Source organism: Papio anubis, chromosome 1, assembly GCF_008728515.1.
Source record: "Papio anubis isolate 15944 chromosome 1, Panubis1.0, whole genome shotgun sequence".
Taxonomy (NCBI): domain Eukaryota; kingdom Metazoa; phylum Chordata; class Mammalia; order Primates; family Cercopithecidae; genus Papio; species Papio anubis.
In genome coordinates this window covers 200,019,500-200,043,963 of record NC_044976.1, presented here as the reverse complement: position 1 = coordinate 200,043,963, position 24,464 = coordinate 200,019,500, and the positions used below count along the sequence as shown (strand labels likewise).

At 44.4% G+C, this 24,464-nt stretch overlaps 1 long non-coding RNA gene and 1 pseudogene across 3 annotated transcripts in view; one reads left to right on the top strand and one right to left on the bottom strand.

The window, feature by feature from the left end:
* Nucleotides 1-336: 336 nt before the first annotated feature.
* Nucleotides 337-24,464, bottom strand: part of LOC110741947 — a 36,536-nt gene continuing 12,408 nt past the window's right edge. The window contains exons 3-6 of one of the 3 annotated variants that reach the window (XR_004180227.1): nt 21,270-21,390; nt 20,495-20,605; nt 4,831-4,918; nt 3,671-4,577 (exon numbers count right to left, since the gene is read on the bottom strand). This is a non-coding gene — a long non-coding RNA (uncharacterized LOC110741947). Of the gene's footprint in view, nt 404-3,670; nt 4,578-4,830; nt 4,919-15,717; nt 18,119-20,494; nt 20,606-21,269; nt 21,391-24,464 lie in introns of those variants that run through there. The other 2 variants (XR_004180228.1, XR_004180229.1) reach the window with 2 other exon arrangements.
* LOC103880773 overlaps nt 403-24,464 on the top strand; it is a 29,059-nt pseudogene continuing 4,997 nt past the window's right edge.

Sequence of the window (24,464 nt, the reverse complement as noted above, 5' to 3'; positions counted from 1 at the left end):
CCAAAGCCACTGGCTTCTGAGGAAAGACAGCATCTTTCCCACCATTTCTATATCAGTCCCAGGGAAGATTCTGATTGGTCAAATTTGGTCAGGTGGACCAATCAAATGTCCCCAACCAGACAGCATAAAGTGTGGGAGAAATTTCCCACAGACATTAGCAGGCTGTCTGCAGAAGAAGGAAGATGAGAAAACATAGTGGTCAGGCACAACTCAGTAGCTGATGGTTTCTGCAGTTTATTAAACATGGTACATAAAGACCTTCCAGATCTGGTGCCTGCCAACCTCTTCAACTCCACCTTAACCCACATCTTCCTCATGTTCTGTGATCCAGCCACAGTCAGCTGCTGGAATTCTTGGGTGGCTTTTGCCTTCTTTTATCTCCAGCACACACTGCTCTCTGTACCTAAAACACCATTTGCTGCCTCATTATACAAAGATGATACTTCCACATTCTTCAGACCTTATCTCATACATTACCTCCTTCAGGAAGTCTTTGTTTTAACATGTGGATTTTATTATTATTCAAGTGTAATGAGGCCAGCAGATCAGGAGATAATTATCCTTGAAAAGATCATTTATTACTCACAGTTCCCAAGAGGAGGGGGCATACCACATCACAAAGGGCCACATGGGAAGCACCAGGGTTGGTCAGGAGACCCAGGGAGAGAGTTTTTGTGGTGGTTTTGTGGGAAGGAATGGGTGAGACAGGGAAGCAACTCTAGGATGGTCTAGTTTGAATAATTTCAACAGGCTCTGGGGCACAGAGGTCATCTGTAGTTGTCTCGCACCTGGCCATGAGGCGATTAGGATAGGAGAATAGTGGCCCTACGTATGAGAGCCCAATAAGAAAAGAGGTTGTGGGGTGTGGGCTCTGGATTGGTTGGTTTTCATATGAAAGGCACACTCTGTGGCAAGTCGTTTAATATCTCTAGGAATTAAACACTCCTGGAGGGGCAGTCCCTCCAGTGTCAGCAAGGCCTCAGATATAAAAGCATCAGAATACAGAAAGTAAGTGGCAGGGTTAATACAATCTTTCCTAGTGTTTTTTCAGCATCTTCTCCTAAATCAGGTTTAGGCATCTCTTTTTTATGATTCCATAATACCCCTTGCACACTTCTGTGTGCAATGGCAGCAGTACCAGCAAGGATATCTTAACCAACAGCCCAGCGATCTTTGACCTTCAAACTACATCTAGGGAAGTGGGTAAGTATTTGAAATAATTTTGCTTGGAGTGGGGGTTCACTCACCTATGTAACCTCAACACTTTGGGAGGCTGAGGCGGGAGGATTGCTTCAGCTCATGAGTTTGAGACCAGCTTGGGCAATAGACTGAGACTTGTCTCTACAAAAATTTTTAAAAACTTAGCCAGGCATGGTGGCATGTGCCTGTAGACCCAGATACTTGGGAGGTTGAGATGGGAGGATTGTTTGAGCCCAGGAGGTCGAGATTACAGTGAGCCATAATCACAACCCTGCACCCTGCACTCCAGCCTGTGCGACAGATCCTGTCTCTAGTAAAAACAACAACAATGAGCAAAATATTTAAGCCATTTAATTTCAATTTAATGGATATGTGACCTCATTTTTATTCTCATAGTTTTTGAGACTACACATTTAGTTTTCATTTAAATGTCTTTAAAATATTTATTCATTTTCTTTCTACTAAAATGATGCAAACAATACTCCTAGGTGTATTATACACTGAATTTTGACACTTTAAAGAATACCACCACATTAACATATGTAGCCATGATTAATTTATCTCTGTGCAGACTATTGAATAAAATTTTTCTCATCTTTATTGTGCACATAGTTGATCTTCCAAATATGTAATTAGTTAGAAAAATTGAAACTCTTAACTGCTCTTTTAAGATATTCATGCCTGTGCATATTCATGCATATACAACTGAAATGCATGAATACACCACTATTCCTCTCACTGCTGACTATGTAGTGCCTTATTGACTTTATAAGTCACCTGCATGTGAATTAGGAAATGAAACTCCTTCTTCTGGGCAGATGCAGCTCTGTGTTGGGTTCATGACTTGGGGGCAGAGCATGGGATGGCTTTTGGCTCTCCTTGCTGCCTGGTCAATAATGCCTTGATCTATACTAACCTGCAAGACCTTAGACAAAGGTGTTAAATGCACACTAGCTTTGCTCAAATGGGCAAGTCTCAACTCATCTTCCTCCCTGAGATCCTCATACTATCCACAGGACAGGACAGCCAGCCATGTAACAGCACACTATGGTGTAAAATTATACATCATGGTGTAGCTTTGTGTACTCCTTATAAAATGTTTATGTTTGCATTTAGGAACATAAGCATGTATTAGACATTCTTAGTGATTCAACTTTGAAGCAAAGATTTTCTGTCACCTTTTTTTCAATTTAAATTAATGAATACCCTGAGATTTCAAGGCAAAATATTATGAGTCAGTTTTTATTTGTAATTATTTACCTTTGCAAACAAAATTTTCTCAAGGAACAAAATACAAATGAATACAACATAAAACATAGATATAATTTGGATGCTGACTCTCTAATTGTCAAATATAACTCCTCATTCCATGTTTCTTTGTATCACCTTATGATTCCTATTCATTGACTAAAAATTAAGTAAATATTATACATTTTCAGTTACAAATTTATGGTAATGAAATATACTTTTATCAATTTTACATGTGATGGATCTTGGATTTTTTTCCCCGTTTTAAAAAGTAGAATGTATTTTTTAGAGCAGTTTTAGGTTCACAGCGAAATTGAGTGGAAGAAACAGACACTTCCCATATACCCTTCCCCACTCCCCCACCATGCACAACCTCCCCCACGGTCAATATCCCCAACCTGAGGGTACATTTGTTACAATTCATGAACCTACATTGGCACTTGAGGGAAAGCAGGTATAAATAAGACTTTGGCCGGGCCCGGTGGCTCACACCTGTAATCCCAGCACTTTGGGAGGCTGAGGCAGGCAGACGACCTGAGGTCAGGAGTTTGCAACCAGCCTGGACAACATGGTGAAACCCTGTCTCTACTAAAATACAAAAAAGTAGCTGGGTGTGGTGGCGTGTGCCTGTAGTTCCAGCTACTTGGGAGGCTAAGGCAGCAGAATTGCTTGAACCCAGGAGGCGGAGGTGCAGTGAGCCAAAATTGTGCCACTGCACTTCAAGCTGGGTGACAGAGTGAGACTCCATCTCAGAAAAAAAAAAAAAAAAAGACTTTGGTGATAGTTTCTAGTTTCAGGTAGTCTAGAAGGAATTCATTCACTCAAGGACTCTGGTTTCCAGAGTTCTTGCTGTGCCTCCCAGGTTTTAAAAAGGTCAGGCTGCACATGGTGGCTCACATCTTAGCACTTTGGGAGGCCGAGGCAGGTGGATTGCTTGAGCCCGGGAGTTCGAGACCAGCCTGGGCAACATGGTGAAACCCCATCTCTACCAACATAGTGAAACCCCATCTCTACCAAAAACAAATAATAAGAAGAATACAAAAATTAGCAGGGCTATTATTTATTTATTTTGAGTGGCTGTCGTCCCAGCTACTCAAGGGTTGAGGTGAGAGGATCACTTGAGCCCAGGAGGTAGAGGTAGCAGTGAGCTGTGATTGCAGGACTGTACTCCAGCCTGAGCAACAGAGTGAGACCTTGTCTCAAAAATAAATAAATAAATAAATACATACATACATACATACAAATAAAAAGGTCAATAACAGGAGCACATGACATGGCTCATGCTTCATCTGTGACACAAGATGCAGAGTCAAAGATGTAAACATTGTCCATATGACAGAGAGCCGAAAGAGGGAGTTAGTAAGTTTCCCATGTTTGGAATCGGCCATTTGTGGGATACTGGCAAGTTTTGGTTTCTGAAGATGGAAACATCAATTTACATTTTAATTTCTTAAAAAGAAACTAAAAAGTTAAGCAAGAGTCCATCCATTATTTGGTAGTGAGACTATAGCACATTTCCATTTAACTTGAGCTCCCCCTCCTCCTTTTTCCATGAATGGGCCCAGGTCCACTCTGTGATCAGGTGAGGTCTGCTGGGAGTGAATGAGAAAATCTGCAGAACCAGAATTGGGTCCCCCAAAGGGAAGAGAGCAGAAACCCCTCTTGTTCTCTTTAAGATTGACTGTGGGTAATGAAGATTATCTTTTATAAAAATGAAGTCAATACATTTTCAATTTGGCATGAAATTACATTCCCATGTGGGCTTCCATTCCTACTGTCAAACCATCAGTCTCAGGAAAGACAGCAGGTACCACCAAAAGCAAAATAGTCATCGATCGTCTTTGAGTCTCACAGTTGGGTTTTTTAAAATCTACAGCTAGACAAAGTTTCTTTCTTTTAACCTTTTAAGAGTCAGGCCTGATAGACTCTAGGATAGAGTTTCTTTGACATACAGAGAATCTTCTTTCCACCTCTCAAGTTGAGCCAAGAAGCTTCGTGTCTTTGAGTACAGGAAGCTTTGGGAGGTGGAGGTGAAGAGTTGGCTGGCTGAGCTTGCAGCAGAGCTCCTGGCTCCCCACGGCTGCCTGTGGTGTGCAGAGGACATAGGAGGCCCCCACTCCTGGTGGAGACTGAAAGTAAGAGTAAGAGGAATGGGAGTGTGATAAGGCCACAGGACACTGGGACTTCACAACGGGATCTAGACTTCAGCAGCGGAGCCCACTAGACATGTCCATGACAACTCACAAGCCAACAAAGACCTACAGTGCCAGAGGATGCAGCACAGATCCAGGGCCCTTCTGCCCCCTGCCCTGGGGTCTCCACCCAGCCCACACCACTGTGCGGTAGAGATGGGGAGGGCAAATGGGAAAAGGGTGCCTTTACCTGGAAGGACTGGTTTACACAAATGAGAGGGCTTAACTCGGCCTTGAGAAGGAGCTGCATTTCAGTTGTTTGCAGGCCTCTCTTTAAACTAGAAGAGACGGAGATCTTTAAACTCCCCCACCCTTTGCTTTCCCTACAAGGTGGGGGTCTATGAGGAAGAACAGACAAGAGAAATGGAGAAGCCACATTTCCTTTTCCCATATGATGGCAGTGTATTTTCTCCCCCCATAAAATTAGCAAAAAATATAAGAATGTGAAAGAGTGACTGTGATTATTAAGGCCTCAACCACAGAGGAGCGTTGAGGCTCTGAGAGAGAATCCCCACGGGGGCCCAAGGAGACTTGCACAAGGCGAGTTTCGTTCTGGGCTGCTGGCAGCTGACATAGAAGAGCTCTGTCGGCCATTCTATAATAACGCGGGCTCATGTCCCAGGGAAGGGGTGTGTGTGCATGAATTGAAAGGTTCTTGTCAGAAAGAGCAGAAACTTTGGCCCCAAAGCCAGACTCAGGGGTGGGCTACCCAGGTGGTCGACAGGGAGGCACTAAAACAACCCTGGAAATGTCATGAGATGAGATCAGCCTGTGCAGCTGGAAGGGCTACTCTGACGAGCAGCTTTGGGGCTTGTCAGGGACTTGCTTAAGTGACACCTGGGGGGCCACTAAACTCCCTTCAAAAGAAGAGAGGGTACACCAGTGTTCGAAGCAGCACTATTCACAATTGCCAGGTGGAAGCAACCCACATGTCCATTGATGTGACGCGGCTACGATGTCTGGGGCATATACCCTGGGGTTCCTCGTGTCGCGCCAGGAAAATGTGGGACACAGACACATGGGAGGAGTTTAGGAGCAGAGGTTTAATAGAAGAGAAAGAGAAACAGCTCTCTCTAGAGAGAAAGGGATCTCCCAGCGGAAAAGACAGCTGGTGGCAAATGCAGGGGATTTTATAGTCCAGCTTGAGGAGGCGGTATCTTATTTACCTAGGGCTCACAGACTGGTTCAATCAGGTGTGGCATCATACCGTGAGTCATATTGCACGTCACAGCTTGAGGAAGGCTGATCGCCCCACCCTTATCTTATTATGCAAATAAATTAGCCGGGGCCAGTGTCATCTTGTTTGCTCCTTACTATACACGTGGCTGGCAGAGAAGGGGTGGTGGAACTGCCATCTTGAGCATGTCTAGTCCCTAGTTCCTGCTGGCTTTCACCCATGCAAGCCCCCAACTTGCTTGTCTATGTCTGCAGCTCAACTTTAAAGGCTGCTCTTTGTTAGAAAATGATTTGGGCTGCTTTTCATTAAAAAGAAAAGCCTTACGGAGGACTTCTATACCCTTACTATCTGCCTAAGCGATTTTCTCTTAACTCCTGTATCAGATGGACGAATGGATAAAACAAAATGTAGTCTATCCATGCAATGGCATATTGATTATCCAGTCTTAAAACGGAGGGAAATTCTGACATATGCTACAACATAGATTAACTTTAAGGAAGTTATATTAAGTGAAATAAGCCAGTCACAAAAAGACAAAGACTGTGTGATTCCACTTATATGAAGTACCCAGAGTAGTCAAATGCATAGAAACAGAAAGTAGAATGACGGTTGTCAGGGGTCAGGGCAGCCTTATTGCAGGTGAGGACTCTCTGTGGTATCCTCAGGTGGCACAGGGCATTGTATGATAACATGTTAATCCATTAATCTGTGAATGGATTAATCCAGGGCAGAGGCCTCATGATCTGATCATTTCTTAAAGGGCTTACCTCAATACTCCACTTTGAGGATAAGTTTCAACATAAGTTTTGGAAAGGATATTCAAACCATAATGAGAGGTGAAACTGGCTGCGCTTCTGGGTCGGGTGGGGACTTGGAGAACTTTTCTGTCTAGTTAAAGGATTGTAAATGCACCAACGAGTGCTCTGTGTCTAGCTAGTTTGTAAACTCACCAATCAGCACTCTGTCAAAACGGACCAATCAGCACTCTGTAAAACGGACTAATCAGCACTCTGTAAAATGGACCAATCAGCTCTCTGTAAAATGGATCAGTCAGCAAGATGTGGGTGGGGCCAAATAAAGGAATAAACGCAGACCACCCGAGTCAGCAGGGGCAACCCGCTTGGGTCCCCTTCCAGGTTGTGGAAACTTTGTTCTTTCGCTCTTCACAATAAATCTTGCTGTTCCTCACTCTTTGGGTCCATGCCACCTTTATGAGATGTAACACTCGCTGTGAAGGTCTGCAGCTTCACTCTTGAAGTCAGCGAGACCACGAACCCACTGGAAAGAAGAAACTCTGGACACATCTGAACCTCAGAAGGAACAAACTCCAGACACATCGTCTTTAAGAACTGTAACACTCACCACAAGCATCTGCAGCTTCATTCTTGAAGTCAGCGAGACCAAGAACCCACCAATTTGGGACATATTTTGGCAACCACGAAGGGAACATCGCCTATTGCCAAGTGGTGAGTACAATCAGACCCCTTTTGCTTGCTATTCTGTCCTATTTTTCCTTAGAATTTGGGGGCTAAATACCGAGCACCTGTCGGGTAGTTAAAAGCAACTAGCAAGGCCGCAGGACTAAAGACATGGGTGTCAGGCTTTCTGGGAAAGGGCTCTCTAACAACCCCAGACTCTTCAGAGTTGGGAGCATTGGTTTGCCTGGAACCAACTTCCACTTTTCCTGTACTTCTAGGCTAAGCTGAGGGTCAACAGAGAGGAAAGCCATTCAGCTCCGGGGTCCCGACAACAAATTGGTTTACCCTGTGGCCATGGGCAGAACTCTCAAAGGCATGTCACCCAAGTGAGACTTGCCCATCTATCCTGACCATTGCCCCTGGATCCTAATGCCTGTCAGACAAACTTCCTCCCACCTCTCTTCTCCAAGGCTAGTCTCGTTTCTAAAAACTACTCCTTGTCTCTGATACTTTTCTAGTTTCTCCTGTAAGAATGATTTCTACTATAAACTCCAGGACTTTATTCCCTTCTTTAGGCACCCAGGCTCACCAATCAGAAAGACATAATTTTTGCCCAAAGCCCCATCATGGCGGGGACTATCTGGAATTTTAGGATCCCTCCTCAGCCAAGCAGGCCTAACAACAGCTATTCCTGAAGCTAGGTTATGGAGAGCCTCAGAAATTGTATCCTACCTGTTCATGTAAGTGAGGACAAAAGATGTCACTCTTCCAACCCTGGAGATCCCTTCCCTCCCTCAGGGTACGGCCCTCCACTTCATTTTTGGGGCATAACATCTTTATAGGACATAGGTAAGGTCCCAATACTAACAGGAGAATGGTTAGGACTCTAACAGTTTTTCAAGAATGCGTTGGTAAGGGCCACTAAATCCAATTTTTCTCAGTCCTCCTTGTGGTCTAGGAGGAAAACTAGTGTTTCTGCTGCTGCGTGGTGAGCGCAACTATTCTGATCAGCAGGGTCCAGGGACTGTTTCGGGTTCTTGTGCAGGGGGATAAACAAATCAAAACCGTGGGTGGTTTTATCTTTCAGATGGGAAACACTCAGGCATCAACAGACTCACCCTTGAAATGCATCCTAAGCCATTAGGACCAATTTGACCCAAAAACCTTGAAAAAGAGGTGGCTCATTTTTTTCTGCACTACAGCCTGGCCCCAATATTCCCTCTCTGATGGGGAAAAATCACCATCTGAAAGAAGTACAAATTACAATACTATCCTGCAGCTTGACCTTTTCTGTAAGCGAGAAGGCAAATGGAATGAAATATCTTATGTCCAAGCCTTATTTTCATTGAAAACAATTTTTCGATTTTGCATACACAACTATGCAAAGCTTGTAGTTTACATCCCACAGGAAGACCTTCAGCTTACCTCCATATCCTAGCCTCCCTATAGCTCCCCTTCCTATTAATGATAAGCCTCCTCTAATCTCCCTTGCCCAGAAGGAAATAAGCAAAGAAATCTGCAAAGGACCACAAAGACCCCCGAGCTATCAGTTGTGTCCCCTTCAAGCTGTAGGGGGAGGGGAATTTGGCGCAACCCAGGTACATGTCCCCTTCTCCCTCTCTGATTTAAAGTCGATCAAGACAGACCTGGGGAAGTTTTCAGATGATCCTGATAGGTACATAGATGTCCTACAGGGTCTAAGGCAAACCTTCAATCTCACTTGGAGAGATGTCATGCTATTGTTAGATCAAACCCTAGCCTTTAATGAAAAAAATGCTGCTTTGGCTGCAGCCCGAGAGTTTGGAGATACCTGGTATCTTAGTCAAGTAAATGATAGAATGACAGCCAAAGAAAGGGACAAATTCCTTATGGGTCAGCAAGCTGTCCCCATTATGGATCCCCACTGGGACCTTGACTTAGATCATGGGGACTGGAGTCATAAACATCTGTTGACCTGTGTTCTAGAAGGACTAAGGAGAATTAGGAAAAAGCCCATCAATTATTCAATGATGTCCACCATAACTCAGGGAAAGGAAGAAAATCCTTCTGCCTTCCTCAAGCGGCTATGGGAGGCCTTAAGAAAATATACTCCCCTGTCACCTGAATCACTCGAAGGTCAATTGATTCTAAAAGATAAGTTTATTACCCAATCAGCTGCAGATATCAGGAGAAAGCTCCAAAAGCAAACCCTGGGCCCTGAACAAAATCTGGAGGCATTATTAAACCTGGCAACCTCAGTGTTCTATAATAGGGACTGAGAGGAACAAACCCAAAAGGAAAATCGAGATCAGAGAAAGGCTGAAGCCTTAGTCATGGCCCTCAGACAAACAAACCTTAGTGGTTCAGAGAGCACAAAAAATGGAGCAGGCCAATCACCCAGTAGGGCTTGTTATCAGTATGGTTTATAAGGACACTTTAAAAAAGATCGTCCAATGAGAAACAAGCCACCCCTCGTCCATGTCCACCATGTCGAGGCAATCACTGGAAGGTGCACAGCCCCAGAGGACAAAGGTTCTCTAGGTCAGAAGCCCCCAACCAGATGATCCAACAATAAGATTGAGGGTTCCCGGGACAAACGCCAGCTCATGCCATCACCCTCACTGAGCCCCAGGTACGTTTAACCATTGAGGGCCAGGAAATTGACTTCCTCTTGGACACTGGCGCAGCCTTCTCAGTATTAATCTCCTGCCCTGGACGACTGTCCTCAAGGTCCGTTACCATCTGAGGAATCCCGGAACAGCCTGTAACCAGATATTTTTCCCACCTCCTCAGTTGTAATTGGAAGACTTTGCTCTTTTCACATGCCTTTCTTGTTATACCTGAAAGTCCCACACCCTTATTAAGGAGGGATATATTAGCCAAAGCTGGAAAATTGTCTACATGAATACGGAGAACAAGTTACCCATTTTTTGTCCCCTACTTGAGGAGGGAATCAACTCTGAAGTCTGGGCATCAGAAGGACAATTTGGAAGGGCAAAAAATGCCCACCCAGTCCAAATCAGGTTAAAAGACCCCACCACTTATCCTTATCAAAGGCAATATCCCTTAAGGCCTGAAGCTCATAAAGGATTACAGGATATTGTTAAACATTTAAAAGCTCAAGGCTTAGTAAGGAAATGCAGCAGTCCCTGCAATACTAGGAGTACAAAAACTGAATGGTAAGTAGAGACTAGTGCAAGATCTTAGACTCATCAATGAGGCAGTAATTCCTCTATATCCAGTTGTACCCAACCCCTATACCCTGCTCTCTCAAATACCAGAGGAAGGAGAATGGTTCACTGTTCTGGACCTCAAGGATGCCTTCTTCTGTATTCCCCTGCACTCTGACTCCCAGTTTCTCTTTGCCTTTGAGGATCCCACAGACCACACATCCTAACTTACATGGACGGTCTTGCCCCAAGGGTTTAGGGATAGCCCTCACCTGTTTGGTCAGGCACTGACTCAAGATCTAGGCCACTTCTCAAGTACAGGCACTCTGGTCCTTCAGTATGTGGATGATTTACTTTTGGCTACCAGTTCGGAAGCCTCATGCCAGCAGGCTACTCTAGATCTCTTGAACTTTCTAGCCAATCAAGGGTACAAGGTGTCTAGGTCGAAGGCCCAGCTTTGTCTACAGCAGGTTAAATATCTAGGCCTAATCTTAGCCAAAGGGACCAGGGCCCTCAGCAAGGAAGGAATACAGCCTATACTGGCTTATCCTCACCCTGACATTAAAACAGTTGCGGGCGTTCCTTGGAATCACCGGCTTTTGCCAACTATGGATCCCCGGATACAGCGAGATAGCTTGGCCCCTCTATACTCTAATCGAGGAGACCCAGAGGGCACATACTCAACTAGTAGAATGGGAACCAGGTGCTGCAGAAACAGCCTTCAGAACCTTAAAGAAGGCCCTAGTACAAGCTCCAGCTTTAAGCCTTCCCACAGGACAAAACTTCTCTTTATACGTCACAGAGAGAGCAGGGATAGCTCTTGGATTCCTTACTCAGACTCGTAGGACAACCCCACAACCAGTGGCATACCTAAGTAAGGAAATTGATGTAGTAGCAAAAGCCTGGCCTCACTGTTTACGGGTAGTTTCGGTGGTGGCCATCTTAGTGTCAGAGGCTATCAAAACAAGGAAAGGATCTCACTGTCTGGACTACTCATGATGTAAGTGGCGTACTAAATGCCAAAGGAAGTTTATGGCTATCAGACAACTGCCCACTTAGATAGCAGGCACTACTCCTTGAGGGACTAGTGCTTCAAATACATATGTGCGTGGCCCTCAACCCTGCCATTTTTCTCCCAGAGAATGGGGAACCAATCAAGCATGACTGCCAACAAATTATAGTCCAGACTTATACCACCCGAGTTGATCTCTTAGAAGTCCCCTTAGCTAATCCTGACCTTAACCTATATACTGATGGAAGTTCATTTGTAGAGAATGGGATACAAAGGGCAGGTTATGCCATAGTTAGTGATGTAACCATACTTGAAAGTAAGCCTCTTCCCCCAGGGACTAGAGCCCAGTTAGCAGAACCAGTGGCACTTACCTGAGCCTTAGAACCGGGAAAGGGAAAAAGGATAAATGTGTATACAAATAGCAAGTATGCTTATCTAATCCTACATGTCCATGCTGCAATATGGAAAGAAAGGGAGTTCCTAACCTCTGGGGGAGCCCCCATTAAACACCACAAGGAAATTATGGAGTTATTGCATGCAGTGCAAAAATCCAAGGAGGTGGCAGTCTTACACTGCCAAAGCCATCAGAAAGGTGAAGGAGAAAAGGCAGAAGGAAACTGTCAGGCAAATGCTGAGGCCAAAATTGCTGCCAGGCAGAATCTCCCATTAGAAATACCTACTGAAGGGCCTTTGGTGTGGAACAACCCCTTCCAAGAGATTAAGCCCCAGTATTCCCCGACTGAAACAGAATGGGGACTTTCACGGGGGCATAGTTTTCTCCCCTCAGGGTAGTTAACGACAGAAGAAGGAAAGGTGCTTGTCTATGAAGCCAGCCAGTGGAAAATACTTAAAAGCCTCCAGAAAACTTTTCATATGGGTATTAAAAACACTCAAGGCCAAATCCCTATTTACAGCCAAATCTCCTCCGGACCATCTCACAGGTAGTCAAAGCCTGTGAGGTGTGCCAAAGGAATAATCCCTTGGTTCATCGTAAGGCTCCTTTGGGGGAACAAAGAATAGGTCAGTATCCTGGAGAGGACTGGCAGTTAGACTTCACCCATATGCCTAAGTCAAAGGGATTTCAATACTTATTGGTCTGTGTCGATACCTTTACAAATTGGATAGAAGCTTTCCCCTGCAAGACACAGAAGGCTCAGGAAATGATTAAAGTCCTAATTCATGAAATAATTCTTAGATTTGGGCTTCCCCAAAGCTTACAGAGTGACAATGGTCCAGCTTTTAAAGCCAGTATAACTCAAGGAATTTCCAGGGCGCTAAGGATACAATATCACCTTCACTGTGCCTGGAGCCCACAATCCTCAGGGAAGGTGGAGAAGGCAAATGAAACACTCAAAAGGCACTTAAGGAAACTAACACAAGAAATCTCCCATGGCCTACTCTTTTGCCCATGGCCTTGTTGAGAATCCAAAATTCTCCTCACAAAATGGGGCTCAGTCCATATGAAATGCTGTATAGACAACCTTTTCTCACAAATGACCTCCTACTTGATCAGGAAACGGCCAACTTGGTTAATGATATAACTTCTTTGGCAAAATATCAACAAAACCTTAAAAACCTACCTGAAGGACGTCACAGAGAAAAGGGAACAGGGTTGTTTCAACCAGGAGACCTAGTGTTGGTCAAATCTCTCCCCTCTACCTCCCCATCCATGGACTCTTTGTGGGAAGGACCATACTCAGTAATCCTCTCTACCCCAACTGCAGTTAAGGTGGCAGGAGTGGAATCTTGGATTCACCACACCCGAGTTAAACATTGGACATCCCCTGAGGAACCTGCAGGACTGTCAGCTCAGGAGTCCCAAGATCAGCCAGACCAGCCTCGATACACATGCAAACCGTTGCATCTCCTATTTCGGAAGGAAACATCCCAGACTAAAAAGGTTCCTACCACTGATCCTGAGGAAAAACCCCTTCCTCCTTAAAAAGGATAAGTGAAAACCTGCATAATCTGTATCTTTAACACCTCTCCTTGCCCTTTTAATGGAATCCTTTTACTATTTCATCATATTATTAAGCAGCATACTAACCATACTGTTTGTGATAGGACTATATACTGTAGCTCCTACCAGGATGAAAATCCTAAGCACAGTAACCTTGTTTCTATCTTCCTTCCTTCTGACAGGAATTTACTCCTACCTTTAACTCAGCCTGGATAAAATGATCTCGTCTTCCAAAGCGCCCTCTTTACCTTCCTATTTACTCTTTACCTATCTATCCCTCCTGCTTCCTTGGATACCTCATACAATCACCCCTTCCCTTCCACTAGCTTCTAATTGCCTCTACAAGACTCTCAACTTAACCCAGTCTCTGTTAAACCAGTCCAATCCTTCCCTGACAAATGACTGTTGGCTTTGTATCTCTCTATCAACCTCTGCTTACGTTGCCACTCCCATTCCTGCAAAAAAACTGGGTCTTTACCGACTTAACCTACCACCCTCATTATGAAGGAAAAGACCCTTTCTGACTTCCAAATATGCAATCATTGGCCGACTTCCCCATCTCCAATAGGACCAAGAATACCCTAACAGGACGTAAAAGCTGCAATCCAGCTTTTACTACTACCTATTACTATTACCTACTAGCCCATCAGTGTAATTACACCCTACAACATCAAGCCCCAATTAATCATAGTAACTTCTGAGTCACCCAAACAGCTCCATTCAGACGGCTTGTATGCTTCTCAGGGCCCCCCAAATCATCACCTCCTCCCTGCTTAACAAACAGTCCAGGTTTTGTAATAGCAAACATACTCCCTGCATGACCATTCACCCCTGCACCCCCTGCAGCAGCATCCCCACCACTAGTGAATGCCTTCCCATCCCCTCTTTCAATCACTCTCTCAAACGGTTCCTAGTAGACACAAAACGTTTTTTTCTCCAATGGGAAAATAGAACACAAGGAGCCACTCAGTTTGCTCCCAACACCCCTTTCCAGCCACTCACTGGAGCTACCTTGGCAAGTACTCTAGGAGTATGGGAAAACAAAAAAAACAAATTCACACACCTTTTTAACATACACAACCAGTTCTGTCTACCCAGCCAAGGTATATTCTTACTTGGAACATCAACCTATAGCTGCCTCCCCACTAACTGGACAGGCACCTGCACCTTAGTCTTTCTAAGTCCCAACATTAACATCGCCCCAGGAAATCAGACCCTATCAGTATCCCTCAAAGTTCAAGTCCGTCAGTGCAGAGCCATACAACTAATACCCCTACTTATAGGGTTAGGAATGGCTACTGCTATAAGAACCAGAATAGCCAGTTTATCTACTTCGTTATCCTACTACCACACATTCTCAAAGGATTTTTCAGACAGTTTGCAAGAAATAACAAAATCTATCCTTACTCTACAGTCCCAAATAGACTCTTTGGCAGCAGTGACTCTCCAAAACCGCCGAGGCCTAGACCTCCTCACTGCTGAGAAAGGAGGACTCTGCACCTTCTTAGGGGAAGAGTGTTTTTTTACACTAACCAGTCAGGGATAGTATGAGATGCCGCCCAGCACTTACAGGAAAAGGCTTCTGAAATCAGACAACGCCTTTCAAACTCTTATACCAACCTCTGGAGTTGGGCAACATGGCGTCTCCCTTTTCTAGGTCCCATAGCAGCTATCTTGCTGTTACTCGCCTTTAGGCCCTGTATTTTTAACCTTCTTGTCAAATTTGTTTCCTCTGGAATCGAGGCCATCAAGCTACAGATGGTTTTACAAATGGAACCCCAAATGAGTTCAACTAACAACTTCTACTGAGGACCCCTGGACCAACCTGCTAATCCTTCCACTGGCCTAAAGAGTTCCCCTCTGGAGGACACTACAATTGCGGGGCCCCTTCTTCACCCCTATCCAGCAGGGATAGCTCTTAGCTAGAGCAGTCATCAGTCAAATTCCCAACCGCAGTTAGGGTGTCCTGTTTAGAGGGGGAATTGCCAGGTGAAGCTGTCTGGGCTTTTGGGTCGGGTGGGGCCTTGGAGAACTTTTCTGTCTAGCAAAGGATTGTAAATGCACCAATCAGCGCTCTGTGTCTAGCTAAACATTTGTAAATGCACCAACCAGCACTCTGTCAAAACAGACCAATCAGCATTCTGTAAAACGGACCAATTAGCACTCTGTAAAATGGACCAATCAGCTCTCTGTAAGATAGACCAATCAGCAGGATGTAGGTGGAGCCAAATAAAGGAAAGGAATAAAAGCAGGCCACGGGAGCCAGCACCTGCAACCTGCTCAGGTCCCCTTCCACACTGTGGAAGTTTTGTTCTTTTGCTCTTCACAATAAATCTTGCTGCTGCTCACTCTTTAGGTCCATGCTGCCTTTATGAGCTATAACACTCACCATGAAGGTCTGCAGCTTCACTCCTGAAGTCAGCGAGGCCATGAACCCACGGGGAGGAATGAACAATTCCAGACGCACCACCTTTAAGAGCTGTAACATTCATTGCGAAGGTCTGAGACTTCACTCCTGAAGTCAGCAAGGCCGTGAACCCACCAGAAGGAATAAACTCCAGATACATCCGAACATCAGAAAGAACAAACTCCAGACCCACCATCTTTTAAGAACTGTAACACTCACCACGAGGGTCCGCGACTTCATTCTTGAAGTCAGTCAGACCAATAACCCACCAGTTCCGTACACAATAACAAGTGGCAAATTTTATATTACGTATATTTTCCACAATTTTCTAAAAAATGGAAAAAAAGAAGAAGGTGGGTTCTATTAAGCACTGGGTGTGTTTTCCTGTATGAGGTGTGCCACTGGGATTTTCAACACCTCTACAATGCTGACCAAATTGTAGCCCAGTTAGCTTGCCTGAGGTGCCTAAGGACATCGTCCAGTCCTGGGCAAGGGTGCCTGTGGGGAAAAGCATGACTGCACTGCCAACTGGGCCCTTCTTGGGTGGCACTATGGGCCTGCCCATCTCAAGGTCAGTTAGATCTCCCTGGCACTCTGGGCTGGAGGTCTACAGACTCCCCCAGAAGGCTATGTGGCCACAGTAAGAGAAGCCACCTCTACCTGCATTCTTACTACCTCCCAGTTAGACGGAGCGGGTTGATGGCCCGAGCAGATGTCAGGAACCAGCACAGGCCATGTAGGGGCATCTCAGGACTCTCTACAGGGAATAATGTAGCAGGAAAAGAACGAATCTCCTGAAACTTGGGGTGGGAATCAGAGTTCTCTTGATTTGAACAGTTTTACCCGGTGTTGCACCACAAGATGGTAATGTGAAATATATTGTTTGCAAAGGGTAATTAGGGGCATCCAGAAATCTTAAATCCGAGAGAAAGACAGAATTGGGAGCTAGAAGGGCTAATCAGCTATTGAAGACAAGAGAGTAGGCGGCAGGCATAGGCTGGCTCAGAAGAATTTTTCTGAAAGATCTCCTTGTTAACAGCAGCCAGTTTTCACTGGCTCTAGCATGTATGTGACATTTCTTATCTCAGAGTGGCTTAAAAGTACTGCTCAGCCCTTGACAGAAGTTGCAGAATTCCGTTTCTACATCACACAGGGAACTGGACAAAATGGATTCTAGGGTTAAGGGTCTCTAAATCCAAGTTAATAATGGTACTCCTTTATTATTTCTATTTTATTTTGATACCTATGGCATTCCTTGGAGATGCTATATTACTGTTGGGAGAAAAACTTTTCCTCTATTAACTTAGGTCCAGATACCAGGGGTCTGCAAATTAACTGACAATTGATATATTAACAAAAGAAAAGATGAAGTTGATTCCCTTGTCTGTGGGAGTACTCAGTACTGATGAACTCACTGAACAGCTGGGGGTATGGGCTTACATGCCAGCTTAACCAGGGAAGGGAAAGGGTGAGGGTGAGGATGGAGTAAAGATAGAAGATTTGTTCTAGGAGGACAAATGGAAGGTAGATGGTTTTTGATAAGGTTTGTTTATGCACCTTCTGTAATGGTCAGTCTCCTTCCTGGCTGGAAACTTCCCAGGACAGGGCATTTATTCTCAGAAGTCTCTGCCTTTATTCAGACAAGGGAAGCTCCAGAAAGTCTTCTTTCTGCCTCTGCTGTATTTCAAATGTCTTCAATTTAAAGTAATCTTTATGCCGTCTTGGGGTGGATCCAAGTGGGTCCCTTCATTACTATCACTTCTTTTATGTTCAAATGCTGTTATAAGAATCACGTCTTGATAACCGCACAAAAATTTGAATAGGTAGAGCTGGAGTAATAATTGTAATGGGAGCTAACATTTGCAGCAAGCTTACTGTATGTCAGGCATCATGCTTAGCATTCTACATGGATTATCTAATGTAACCCTCGAAATGACAGCAGGAAGTGGATGCTGCCATTTTTGCAGGAGGAAACTCAGGCTTGGGGAAGTTAACATGTGGCCGTGTGATCAAGTGAAAATCAAACACCGGCTCCTCTGACGGTAGAACCCGACTTCTTGTAGTAATTGTTTACTGTTGCATAATCAATACCCGCAATGCAGTAGCCTAAAACAATACACATTATTATTTCTCACCATGTCTGGGAGTTTTCGTGAGGCTGAGTTGGATGTTGGCTGAGTTGGCAGCCATCTGAAGACTTGTTTGGGGTGACGGGATCCACTTCCAGGGTGGCTTTTTCCTGTGACTGTCACACTGGTGCCAGCTGTTGTGGAGGCCTCAGTTCCTCGCTGGGGACCTTGCTGCAGAGTGATCTAACTATGCAGCAGCTGGCTTCCCCAGAAGCCAAGGCAGCAGCTGCAATGCATTTTATTACTTATTCTTAGAAGCCACACACCACCACTTCTGCAGTATCCTATTAGTCACATGGGTTGGCTCTATTCACTATGAAAAGGGACAGTGCATGGATTCCAGGAGTGAGGATCTTTGGGAGCCAGTTCAGGGCCGGCTACCACATTTCTACTACACTTTTCCTTCTTTACTATCAACCTAGGCAAAAGTGCTGTGAAATGAAATTTATAAGAGTCTATAGTTTTTGACTGAGCTCACGCACTAATCTCCAGCAGACCAGACCAAACCAAACCAGAATGGAGTCACTCATGCGGGGTGCCATGTAATGAAACTGAACTTAGACATGGGACATTTTACTAAACAAGATTCACAGCAATCAATCCAAAGGGGCCTGGTCAGCCTGAAGCAGTGTGATAATGAATTCCCATCTGCCTTAACCCTACAAGGAAAATAATTTTAAAATGAACAATCTGTTTTTTGTTCCTTGTTTTTGCTTTCTTCTGTCATTTCCTCTCTGTAAAGCCAACTTCCTCTGCTCAGCTCATTAGAGCACCTTTCTATTTAATAAATGTGATGCTGCCCGATTCATGAATTGCTAATAAAAGCCGATTAGATAATTAAACTGAATTTGTTGAAGTTTTATTGCTTGACAGTGCTTAGACAGGCACCTGGCACTTGGAAGTCTTTCAATAAATCCTAACTTGTTTACATGGAAGAAAAATAAAAAATTCAGGACCCCAAACTATGCCCAAAGAGAAAAGTTTAGCTTTGGAACTGAGTCACACAAAAACTGCCTTCATTTTGTTCCTAAGTAGATAGATGCAAAGATAGAAGGCCACATACCTCCCCAGGTGGCCTCCCTCACAATTTGCTCATGAGGAAATTCTTTGGGGGCCCCAAGATCTTTATTCTGAAACAGAGTTCTTGTGAATTTTACCCTGACAATGTAAATTAAGAGCTTATCTTCACAGGTGCAGGACAGGCAGGACTAGGAATCCCCCCTCCACTCACCTGAGACAAATGCATGTCTCATGACTGCTTCCCCTGGTCTCTGTTTACTTTATCTTATATAAAAATGCAAACTCACTGAACATGAGACAAGTGCATGGTTGACCGTGTTCCTCAACTCACTCCTTTAACATATAAAATGTGGATTTGATGAGTGCTAATCAAAGCCTCAAAAAGAACAAGAAAAAAAAGAAATCTTTTTTTTCTTCCTTTAGGCTGGAAGCTGCTAAAGTACATTTAAAGGTTGAAATTAAGGAGCCAGTGGAGAGGATGATGGTGAAGATACAGGAAATATGGGGATCTGTAGAGCTTCAAAAGAAACCACATGCCACCTTTTGTTTACCCTTCCCCCCTTTTATTCTTTTTGTTTCCTCTGCTGCCCACTCTTTCCCCTTTAAATATCGAAGTCCTCAAACCCTGTTTGGAACAAGCACGAATCACAGATGTTCCTGTGATTCGTGTTCCTTTTCACCAGGCACATCCTGAACTTTGGCAAAATAAACCTCTAAGTTGATTGAGACTTGCCTCAGTCATTTTCTTTGGTTTACATTTCTGTCTTTCCTCCCAGCTGTTTTCCAGCCCTCAGTCATTAGTACATAAGAGTTGCACATCAGTGCATAAAGACTTGAAGGCATTTTGGTAGTAGTGGAGCAAATGAGCAGATGACATCCCACAGTGAGATATGTGGTGTTAGACAAGGAGGAAAATAAATATTGAGTGTTGTCCATTGGTTTTGCAACTAAAAGCTCACTGGGCAGAGGGAAAATGCTTGCTTGCTGTAAATAGAGTAGCTCAGAGGAGTTTAAAGGTAGCTGTGTTGAGTAGATAACCATTATAGTAAATTTGAATGTGAAAGAACAGAGCTAGTGGGTAAGAGTGAAAGAAGGGATCTGACTTGATAAAGAGATTTTTTTTTCTTCCTTTAGGCTGGAAGCTGCTAAAGTACATTTAAAGGCTGAGGTTAAGGAGCCAGTGGAGATGATGATGGTGAGCATACAGGAAAGAGGGGGATCTGTGGATGGGATAAGATCACTGGGGAGATGGTAAGAGATACTTTTAGTTATCCAGTGCTGGGTAACAAAGTGCCCCGAACCTAAATTATTAAGATGGAGTTGGTTTTGTTTTGTTTTTGTTTTTCTTATAAATTTGCAAATTTGTGCTTAACTTGGTGGAGATGGTTTGTCTCTGCTCCACTGACCATTAGCTGGGGCAGCTTGGGGGCTGAGGGATGGAGTCATCTGAATGCTCGTGTGTCTGGTGGTTCATGCTGGCTGTCAACCAGGACATTAGCGAGGACTGAGCAGAAACACCTCCACAAGCATCATGGCTGGATTCCAAGAGCAAGGACCCCAAGAAGATAGGTGGAAGCCTTACCACTTGTTATGAGTCAGCCTTGGAAGTCAGGAAGCTTCCCTTCCACTGTAGTCACAGGCCTGCTTAGATTCAACAGGAAGGACCATGCGCCCACAGTGTCAACTTCCAACTCTAAGGAGAAAATGCAGGATGGGATATATTGGTGAGGTTATCTTTGGAAAATACAATCTGCCCAGATAGTCTCTGCACAACTTGTTACTTGCAAGTTCAGAATGTTCACAATCTAGCTGTCTATCTCTTTTCTGTGCTCTAATATATGAGAAGGAGCTGACCAGTACAGCACAAGCACCCATTTGTGAGGTGTAGTGCAGTATGGAACACAAAAGGGGAACTGCCTGGGTGAAGCAAGGCACACCACTTCATCTACCATATTATCTGGGCTCAAGTCTGTATTCTGGAGGACAGCTGGAGAGCTCTGACTAATGGGGTCTGCTGTGCAGAGTGGCTAAATGAAGTCATTGGAGCCCCTTATGAGGAATTTGAAGATAACTGCTGTCATCGATATTAGCAGTCAGGAGTGGGAGCAGAAGCTGAAATACACAAATAAAAGGCACTCAACTGAAGCCATAAGGCAGAAGTGTTTATGAGTAAGCAGAAGCCGTAAACTAGAGGGAATTCTGAAGACAGGAGGGAAGGTAATTCATAGTGCAGGAGTGGAGGAAGAAGGGACAATGGAGCGGAATCACAGCAATGACTGAGCATGAGAGCCAGGCAGGTGCCTGCTGCTGAGAGTGACCTCAAGAGAACCCATGGCTTGAGACAACTCTCCAGGTACCTGAGTGCCAGCCAGGGTGGCAGCCAACGTGGAGACCTTCTTCTCAGCTTCACTAGGTCTTCCTATACTGGGCTCTGATCTCCTGAGATTGGTAGACTTTGTTTGACCCAAGAGTGCCTATCTGGCAGAGAATCTCAAAATTAACTTTAGGGGAAATTATTAGGGTGCCAAAGGTATATCTACCTAAAAAAATCAATACCTGCCCACAAACTGGAATTAGCAATATCTGGCAAAAGATTACAAACTGTTTTGACAAGTTGCAGGTGACTCGCTCTATGTGTTTGTTCATTGTTTAATATTTGTAGAAAGACATTATAGTAAAGAATTTGTCTAGGGAATCCTACAATCATTTCACTCTGTAATATGCTCCTTGCAGATGGAAGGAGGGTATATTTTCTGAGCTGGTTAGCTGAAGGGCTCAAATCATAGCACACGTCTGTCACTTCCGTGCACTCTCTCTCCTGGATCATATTTATACTCAATTGAAGTCTTCTGCAGCCTTCAACGGCTGATCACCAATTGAGTGTCTGCCCTCCCAATGGACCAATGTCTAATGTTACAGTACAGGACACAGGGATTATTTCAGTGAGTTCCTGCACTAAGAGTGGTGTTGGCAACTTTTAGAAACCCACCCCTTCATCCTGGGCAAGACTTCCTATCATGTGGCTAGAAAGAAACATCTATGACATTTATTCTGTGACCTATGTATTACTTTGTATGTTGCCAAACATTCAGCAAGCTAGTGAGTGGTCTGTTTATTTGCAAGCTAGGGCCAATGCTTCTTATCTCTAAAAGCTGGGTACTGCCATTGCCACCATCAACTGGTACAATCTTTTTTTTTTTTTTGAGACTGAGTCTCCCTCTGTCACCCAGGCTGGAGTGCAGTGGTGCAATCTTGGCTCACTGCAACCTCTGCCTCCTGGGTTTGAGTGATTCTCCTGCCTCAGCCTCCCAAGAAGCTGGGATTACATACAAATGCCACCACGCCTGGTTAATTTTTTGTATTTTTAGTAGAGATGGGGCTTCACCATGTTGGCCAGGCTGGTCTCGAACTCCTGACCTCAGGTGTTCTGCCCACCTTGGCTTCCCAAAATGTCGGTATTACAGGCATGAGCCACCGCGCCTGCCCAACTGGCATGAACTTTTAACAGCTTTCTAAAATAGTCACATATTCTCCTCTTATTTAGCTTCTAAAAAGCATTGTGTATTACTCAGCATTCTAACTAGCAGGAAATAATTTTATTAAAGAGTATCAGGCACCTTAAAGAACACAAGGAGGTCAAAGTCAGGTTTTATAGCTGTGCCCCCGACAGAGCTAGACATACGACACCACAAGGCATTCCAGAGAAACTGCAGTAATACCCCAGTTGTGGGCCTGGAAAGAACCATGGTCATGCTTGCTGTAAGGCTCCAGCACTCTGCCTCCATCCTTCTTAGAAACAGGTGTATGTGGTACCTGTTTCTTCTTTCCCCGTTGAAGCTTCATGTGAATGTGTCTGATTGACCTAGGGCACATGCCCATGCTTAACTGTACCAATCTTTGGTAGCGATGACGGTTCTTAGCTTTTTTTTTTTTTTTTTTTTTGGGACGGAGTCTCCCTTTGTCCCCCCGGCTGGTGGCAGTGGGCTGAGATCTGGCCACTGCAAGCTCCGCCTCCCGGGTTTACGCCATTCTCCTGCCTCAGCCTCCCGAGTAGCTGGGACTACAGGTACCCGCCACCTCGCCTGGCTATTTTTTTGTATTTTTTTAGTAGAGACGGGGTTTCACTGGGTTAGCCAGGATGGTCTCGATCTGCTGACCTCGTGATCCGCCCGTCTCGGCCTCCCAAAGTGCTGGGATTACAGGCTTGAGCCACCGCGCCCGGCCTGACAGTTCTTAGCTTTTAGAGGTAAGAAGCATCAGCCCAAGCTTGCAAATAAATGGACCATTCACTTGCCGGCTGAATGTTTGGCAGCCTACAAAATGATACATGGGTCATGGAATAAATATGTCATAGATGTTTCTTTCCAGCCACATGATAAGGAGTCTTGCCCATCATGAGGAGGTGGGTTTCCAAAAGTTGCCAAGGAAGGATGGGAAAGAACATTTCTGGTTCCTACTTTGGGGAGGCAAGGCAAAATAGGGGAGATTCTTCAACATAGGAAGAATGGCCAGGAGACACTGAACAGTCAAAAATTATAACAAATGTAACTGTCACCAGATGACCAGAGGCATCATTTTAATGTCTTCCTATGGATATTATTTAACTTCTAAAAATTACAAAAAATTGCTAATTGTAGACTCACAGGAGATCTGATAACAGAACACCTTTTAGATTTCTCTAACCAGTGATGTTGGTTGACTTATCTTGTGAAAGAGTCTTCTGAAATAGCTGTCTAGCTCAATTGCAATACAGTTTCTCGGTTATTTCATAACCCGTTTGAAGCAGAGCTCAAAGCTCTCTACTCAGTGGGTGACTGCATAATTGTTTTAGTTCATTTGTTAAGCATAATTGTTTTCCCTTACTTCTGTCCTCCTCCTTTGATATATACTCTGCAACTAGATCCCTAATGAATATGATTAGTGCTTCTCATGGTGTGCAAGGGATAGAAGCTGTGATGTTGTTAAGTTGAAGACATGTCTCCATTTCATGTTTCAGGGACTTAGACACTCAGGGACCAAGTTAAAAGAAGAGTTCTTCAATCGCTTTATTTGAACAAATTTTGCCTGTCATCATGCTCAAGGGGAGCTAGACAATAGGGAGGAAGGCAGAGGGCACAGAACAAGCAGGGTATATCGTGTATATTGTGTTAACCTACCAGTTCCCTGAGTCACCCACCAACCCTGACACTAACTATAAATGTTTAAACACAGATGCTATGGTTTAAATGTGTCCCCCAAAAAGCATATGTTGGAAATGTAATTCCTAGTGCAACAGTGTTGGGGTCTAATGAGAGGTGACTAGGCCATCAGGGCTCTGCCCTTATGGATTAATGTCATTATTATGGGAGTGGGTTCATTATTACACATTTTTGTTTGTTTTGTGCTGCTATAAAAGTCTACCACAGATGGTAATTTATAAAGAAATTTATTTTTCACAGTTCTGGAGGCTGGGAAGTCCAATAACAGGGTGCTATTATCTGGTGATAGCCTTCCTGCACATGATGGAAGTCACCACATGGGTGAGAGAAAGGAGAAAGGGGGCCAAACTCAGC